This window comes from Macadamia integrifolia, unplaced genomic scaffold (genome assembly GCF_013358625.1).
Source record: "Macadamia integrifolia cultivar HAES 741 unplaced genomic scaffold, SCU_Mint_v3 scaffold100, whole genome shotgun sequence".
NCBI classification, from domain to species: Eukaryota; Viridiplantae; Streptophyta; class Magnoliopsida; order Proteales; family Proteaceae; genus Macadamia; species Macadamia integrifolia.
Genome location: NW_024868049.1, coordinates 332,379 through 340,381, shown reverse-complemented (window position 1 = coordinate 340,381; position 8,003 = coordinate 332,379). Strand labels below are relative to the sequence as shown.

Genomic DNA, 8,003 nt, shown 5'->3' with positions numbered 1-8,003 from the left:
TTAATAGTAGGGTATCACAGGCGCCCCCTTGCAGGGGGCTTGTAACCGGTCTACCACTGAGGATGCTTCTACAGATTACAATTCAAACGACAATGCCGCCTCAAGTTGGGCTTTTCTCGGTTCACTCACTGTTACTAAGGGAATCCTCATAAGTTTCTTCTCCTCCGCTTATTGATATGCTTAAACTCAGCGGGTAGCCCCGCCTAACCTGGGGTCACAGTTGAAATGCCATTGAATGGCAATCAGGATCATCAGATCCCAATGGGAGTAGAACACGCACATGATGTCCGAACAATGGCAAAGTGGATCGAGCCACCACTCATCGTGACGCTTGCCACATAAGGGCCCCTTAACTTTGGGCTGACCGCACCTCAAATAGAGACATGGGGGGCCAATCTTTGCTCCACACCACCACCACAAAGGGAAAAGGAGGTGGGGCAATAGGATGCGTGATGCCAAGGCAAGCGTGCCCTTAGCTCGATGGCCTAGGGTGCAACTTGCATTTAAAGACTCAATTGTTCATAGGATTCTACAATTTACACCAAGTTTCACATTTTTCTACTTTCTTCATCGATGCAGGAGCCAAGATATCCATTGTCGAGAGTCATTAAGATAAGATTCAGATTTAGGATGACCACACCACACCAAAGGTGTAATGATGTCATGTCCTTTCCATTATAAGTTCCTTAGTGCCGACTGCTCCGGTGGTTGTGTTTGGGTTGAATGCTATAAAGGATCGCAAGCCAACCTTACAAGGGTTAGGAAGGAAGGACCTCACACTCCCACACCCTACCTTGATCGCGCAATGCAACATGTTCACGGGTCTCGCTAGGCATGTATTGACAATGATCCTTTTGCAGGTTCACCTACGAAAACTTTATTATGACGTCTCCTTCCTCTAAATGATAAGGTTCAGTGGACTTCTCGCGACTTCGACGGTGGTGAACCACCCATGTCATTGCGATTCGAACACTTCACTAGACCATTTAATAGGTAGGAGCAATAGGCAGTGTGTACAAAGGGCAGGGACATAGTAAACGCGAGCTAATGACTCACGCTTACTAGGAATTCGTCGTTGAAGACCAACAATTGCAATGATCTATCCCCATTATGATGAAATTTTCAAAGACTACCCGAGCCTGTCGGCCAAGGCTATAAACTAGTTGAATACATCTGTGTAGCGCGCGTGCGGCCTAGAACATCTAAGGGCATTATAGACCTATTATTGCCTCAAACTTCCGTGGCCTAAACGGCCATAGTCCCACTAAGAAGCTAGCCATGGAGGGTCAACTCCACATAGCTAGTTAGCAGGCTAAGGTCTCATTCATTAACGGAATTAACTAGACAAATCGCTCCACCAACTAAGAACTATCATGCACCACCACCCATAGAATCAAGAAAGTTCTCTCAGTATGTCAATCCTTATTATGTCTGGACCTAGTAAGTTTCCCTATGTTGAGTCAAATTAAGCCATAGTCTCCACTCCTGGTGGTGCCCTTCCGTTAACCTTTAAGTTTCAACCTTGCGACCATACTCCCCTCGGAACCCAAAAACTTTGATTTCTCATAAGGTGCCGGTAGAGTCCTAAAAGCAACATCTTTCGATCCCTGGTCGGCTTCTTTTATGGTTGAGACTAGGATGATATCTGATTGTCTTCGAGCCCCCAACTTTCGTTCTTGATTAATGAAAACATCTTTGGAAAATGCTTTCACAGTGGCTCGTCTTTCATAAATCCAAGAATTTCACCTCTGACTATGAAATAAAAATTCCCTCGACTGTCCCTGTTAATTATTACTCTGATCCCAAAGGCCAATGCAATAGGACCGAATTCCTATGATGTTATCCCATGCTAATGTATCTAGAGCGTAGGCTTGCGTTGAGCACTCTAATTTCTTCAAAGTAACAGCGCCAAAGGCACGACCCGAACAATTATGCCCAGGAGCCCATTACCGAAAGAAGGGATGAGATGATCAGTACACACCATGAGGCAGACTGATCCACCCATCCCAAAGTCCAACTACGAGCTTTTTAACTGCAACAACTTAAATATACCCTATTGGAGCTGGAATTACCATGGCTGCTGGTACCAAACTTGCCCTTGAATGGATCCTCGTTAAGGGATTTAGATTGCACTCATTCCAATTACCAGACTCATAGAGCCCGATATTGTTATTTATTGTCACTACCTCCCTATGTCAGGATTGGGTAATTTGGAAGACTGCTGCCTTCCTTGGATGTGGTAGCCGTTTCTCAGGCTCCCTCTCTGGAATCAAACCCTAATTTTCTATCACCCATCACCACCAAAGTAGGCCACTATCCTACCATTGAAAGTTAATAGGGCAAAAATTTGAATGATGCAACGCCGGCACAAAGGCCATGCGATCCGTCGAGTTATCATGAATCATCAGAGCAACGGGCAGAGCCTGCATCGACCTTTTATCTAATAAATGCATCCCTTCCAAAATTTAGGATTTGGTGTACGTATTAGCTCTAGAATTACTACTATTATTCGAGTAGCAGATACCATCAAACAAACTATAACTGATTTAATGAGCAGTTCACAATTTCACAGTCTGAATTAGTTCATACTTACATATGCATAGCTTAATCTTTGAGACAAGCATATGACTACTGGTAGGATCAACCTGGTAACTTTCCTTCTCGATGCCAAAGCTTTGCATGAACCACATCCCCAATTGTGCATTGGGTGATGTTGCTCCATATATTAATGGTGGTCTATCGTTCTTGTGCAATGAGTCATAACCAAAGGATTCAAGAGGACACACACATCCAACTTAGTCATGCTGTGCAGAAACTAGCAAAAGTGGCAGTAGGCTATGGTGAGGGTGTAGGTGCATAGTGCAGGCAGCCATACACACCCACCAGCACACATTGGCTGGCCATGGTGCAAAACAAGGGGCTAATCATCTGAACCATCATGCCATGTAGGCGTTCTTCACATGCCATGCAACTCTTGGGTATACTGTGCGCCTACTGGCATATGTAGCAGCAGCTATACGGGCTTGGCAGCACATGGTACCTAGGCATGTATGCCCAACACCACATTACAGGCAGCATACACACCCAGCAGCACACCATAGCAGGCCACAACGCACATCAAAGGCATAGTCATTGGAACCGACGTGCCTTGTTAGTGATTTTCACATGCCATGCCTATCTTGGGCATGCTGTACAGCTACAGGGGCATGTGGTAGCAGCTGTGGGGGCATGGTAGAACAAGGCAGGTAGCCCTGCACGCCTAGTGGCACACGATGGCAGGCAGCGGTGTGCGACAGAGGGGCTGAACATCGGGACGTATTGGCCATTTACTTATTTTTAAATGCCATGCCTCTCTTGGATATGCTGTGCGAATATGAGCACATGTGGCAACAACTGTGGGGGTATGGCAACGTAAAGCAGGCAGCCATGCATGCCCAGTAACACACAATTGCAGGCAGTGGTGTGTAGCAGAGGAGCTTACCATCGAGATAGACCTCTATGTACTTGTTTTCAGATGCCAAGCCTTTGTTGGGCTTTCTGTGTAGCTACGGGTGCATGTGGCAGCAGTTATTGAGGCATCGCACCATATGGTAGGCAACTATACAGGCCAAGCAACATGGCATGGCAGGCCACAGCCCACACCAAGGGCCTAATCTTCAAAACCGACGTTCCATGTAGGTGTTTTGCACATGCCATGTCTCTCTTGGGCATGCTATGCAACTATGGGTGCATGTGGCAATAGATGTGGAGGCCCAGCAACGCAAGGTAGGTAGCCATGCACACCCAATAGAACACAATGATAGGCAACGATGTGCGGCAAAGGGGCTGACCATTGGGACAGATGCGCCATGTACTTATTTTCACATGCCATGCCTTCGTTGGGTATACTATGCATCGATAGGTGCATGTGGTAGCAGAAGTGGGGGCATGGCAGCCCATGGCAAGCAGCCATATGCGTCCAGCAACCCACAGTGGCAGGTAGCGGTGTGCGGCAGAGGGACTGACCATTGGCACAGACGTGCGCCTTCGTTGGGCATGTTGTCAGCGATGCGTGCATGTGACAACAGCTGTGGGGGCAGTGCATGGAAGGCAGCCATACGTGCCCAGCCTCTCGCTATGGTAGGCCACAGCGCACACCAAGGGCCAAACCATCAAAATCGACGTGCCATTTCCCTTTTTTTTTTGTCTGCCATGGGTCTTTTGGGCTTGCCTACCATGCCCACTCAATGTCTAGTGCCCCGCTATACAGCCCCTCTGGAACCCCCCTGGGAGAGTGGCACCCCCTCCCTCAAGGTAGCTCTTATGCTCTTTACACTTTTCCAGGAGGAGACATAACCACCCTAAAAAAAATCATACTGGGCTATTTTTTGAGCTACAAATATCCAAATCCAATAAAACTTTGTAGGAAATTATAAAAAAATCAAAGATTATTTTCATATAAAAATCATAATTTTTGATAAATATTTATTGTTTTATTAAATTTTTAATATTAAAAAAATATTAAATTCAAAAATTTTTGAAAAAATTATTTTAATGTATTTTTTGGAAAACTAAATTCCAGATGTCTTAGAAAGGTTGATAGACAGTTCTGAAAAGATATTAGACCATTCCAACATATTTTGACATTTTCTAATATTTTAAAAATACCCAAAAAAATATAAATGTGGGGTTTAAGTGAAAATGATTGTACTTTGAGTGCCAAATAGTCAATTTCAAGGCTTTTCTAACCCAAAGGGAAGTTTTGCAAAACATGATTTAAAGATCCAAATTAGGTTGTGTGGGCATGCCCTTAACGTGTGTAGTAGTGGGTGTCTCGTGTGCAGTCGAAGGCAGCAAATGAGCATCTATTGCATGGGCCATGGGGGCCACGGCTACACCCATGTGCAAGCCATGTGCGTGCACCCATGTGCGTGCACCCATGTGCATGGTGGCCTACAGCCATGCACACGGAAGTGCAGCCATGCCTGCAACCTTGGGCATGGCATGTGCTGCCATGCGCGTGGCATGTGCTACCATGCCTGCCATCATGCTCGCAGTATGTGAGCCATGCCCGCTACCTTGTGCTTGGTATTACAGCCATGCTTGCGGCATGTGCGACCACGCACGCAACCTTGCACGTGGCAGTGCAGCCATGCCTGCAACCTCGTGTACAGCATGCCCGTGGCAAGGCTGTGATGCGCGTGGCATGTGCAGCCATGTCTGCAACCTCAAGGGCAGCTTGCGTGCGGTATGTGCAGCCATGCACACAACCTTGCGAGTGGTAGGGCAGCCATGCGTGCTGCATGTGGGGCCATGTCCGCAACCTTGCACGGTAGTGCAGCCATGTGCACGGCATGTGCAGCAAGGCATGCAACCTTGCATGCGGTAGTGCAACCATGTGCATATCATGTGCGACCAAGCATGCAACCTTACGCACAACATGTGCAGCCATGTGCGTGGTAGCGCAGCCTGGCCTGCAGCCATGAGTGCGCAGCCTGCATCCTTGCCTATAGCCATGTACGGCCATGCCTGCCACCTTGCTGTGGTGGTGCACCCTTGCCCTCAGCCATGTGCATGGTAGCCTGCCACCTTGCATGCGGTGGTGCACCTTTTCCTACAAGGATGTGCATGGCATGTCCCACCTCTCACGCGACAGTGCAGCTATTCTCGTAGCCATGCTGTGTGACAGCCTACATCCATGCTTGCAATAGTGCAGCCTTAGTCGTAGCCATGCCCGCATCCATGTGTGCGGTAGCCTGCCACCATGCCAGCAGCCTTGCACACGACAGTGCAGTCTTACCCGCAGTGATGCATATACCTTGTGCGGCTATGCTAGCTGCCTTGCATGTGGTAGTACAACCATGCCTGCACCCATGCGTGACAACCTGCATCCATGTGCATGTGGTATAGCCTTGCTTTTGGCCATGCACGTGACAGCCTGCACCTTTTACGGCCTTGCCAGTGACATTTACGCACGATAGAGCAGCCGTGCGCATGATAGCCTGCCATCATTCACGCTACATGTGAATCCATGCATGCATCAGTGCATACGATATTACAGCCTTGCCCGCAGTCATACACGTGCTGGCCTGTAACCTTGTGCGGGGTAGTGCAGCCATGCTTGCACCCATGTGCACGACAGCTTGCATCCATGTCCGTGTGGTACAGCCTTGATTGCGGCCACGTGCGCGATAGCCTACCACCATGCATGCACCTTGTGCGGCCATGCGCTCGACAGCCTGCCACCATGCACACAACATGTGCAACCATGCGTGTAGTACTGCTGCCTCATGCACTGCCTTTATATGCATTTAGGCACACTTAGGGGGGGCACACATAGGCACAGTCAGGGGCACGTATAGGTACACTTGCAGCATTCAAGAGCACACTTAGGCAACACTTGGGGCATTCAAGGGCACAATTAGGTGACACTTGGGCAACAGTTGGGTGCACGCATAGACACACTTATTCAACACTTGGGGGCACGTATAGGCATACTTAAGGCGACACTTGGGCATTCAAGAGCATGCACAGGCACACTTGGGTGCACACTTAGGGAACAGTTGTGGGCATGCCTGGGCACAGTTAGGCAACACTTGGGCCCTTCAATGTGCACATGTAGTCAACACTTGGGGTGTTGTATGGCCATTCACTATGCACACATGGGCACATGTAGCCAACACTTAGGGGCACTCGTAGGCACACACTTGGGCCATTCAAGAGCACGTGTGCACTTAGGGGCACTCAATGTGCACGCATAGGCACACTTCACTTTGGCAACATACATAACCATACTTAGGCAACCGTTGGGGTAGTTAACACTTAGGGGCATACCTAGGGCGACGCGTGGACAATTCTAGCCTCAGGAGGGTGTGGGGTAGAGTTAAAAAGATTTGGGGGGAAAGAAAAGGGAAAAAAGAGGGGGGACGAATCAATGTGACACGGGGCTGAATCTCAGTGGATCATGGCAGTGAGGCCACTCTTCCACGTACAATACCCCGTCACATATTTAAGTCATCTACAAATGATTCTACTCATCGCCTAATAGGAATAATGCTTCAAGGCAATCCACATAGCATGTCCACTACGGGGGCTTGGCAAATGACACTTGCCCCTAGGGGCTGGAGGGCCCCTACTGCGGGTCGATAAATAGGTGATGGGCACAGGTGTTGCTTCTTTAGCCTGAATTCTGACTTAGAGGCATTCAATCATAATTCAACACACAGTAGCTTCATGCCACAAGCTTTTCAACCAAGCACGATGACCTGTTCCTCTCGTGCTAGGTTGAATTACTATCGCGACACTGTCATCAGTAGGGTAAAACTAACCTATCTCATGACAGTCTAAACCTAGCTCACGTTTCCTATTGGTTGGTGAACAATCTAACACTTGGCGAATTCTGCTTTGCAATGATAGGAAGAGCCAACATTAAAGGATAGAAAAGCAACGTCACTATGAACACTTGGCTGCCACAAGCCAATTATCCCTGTAGTAACTTTTCTAACACCTCTAGCTTCAAATTCCAAAGGTCCAAAGGATCAATAGGCCACACTTTCACTGTTCGAATTCGTACTGAAAATCATAATCAAATGGGCTTTTACTCTTTTGTTCCATAATAGATTTTTATTCTCATTGAGCTCATCTTAGGACACTACGTTATCTTTTAAAAGATGTGCCACCCTAGCCAAACTCCCCACCTGACAATGTCCTCCACCTGGTGTGAGGGTAGTGGTCGGAGATGGATCCCCATCCTCTCTCCTCTCTTTCTCTTCACCTTCATATGAGGGGGAGGGGTTCAAGTCATGTGTGCTTCGCTTGCAAGCCCCACACCACCGTATCACTGCTTAGAGATACGTGGAGGCCTCTTTCATAAGAGTGTAAAATTCATCATTTGAGATGGGGTTTTGATGATGGTCCAATTCAAAGATCGGGATCATACAAATGGGGTTTAGAGTCGCCACCTAGGGTTATGGGCCTAGGACCCGGGGGTGGGCCTAGTTCTTGAGAAAAGGGCCCAAAATTTG

General features: G+C 48.0%; 1 pseudogene; it reads right to left on the bottom strand.

Moving 5' to 3' along the window:
• Nucleotides 1-450: 450 nt before the first annotated feature.
• Nucleotides 451-606, bottom strand: LOC122062317 (annotated as a pseudogene).
• Nucleotides 607-8,003: the final 7,397 nt, after the last annotated feature.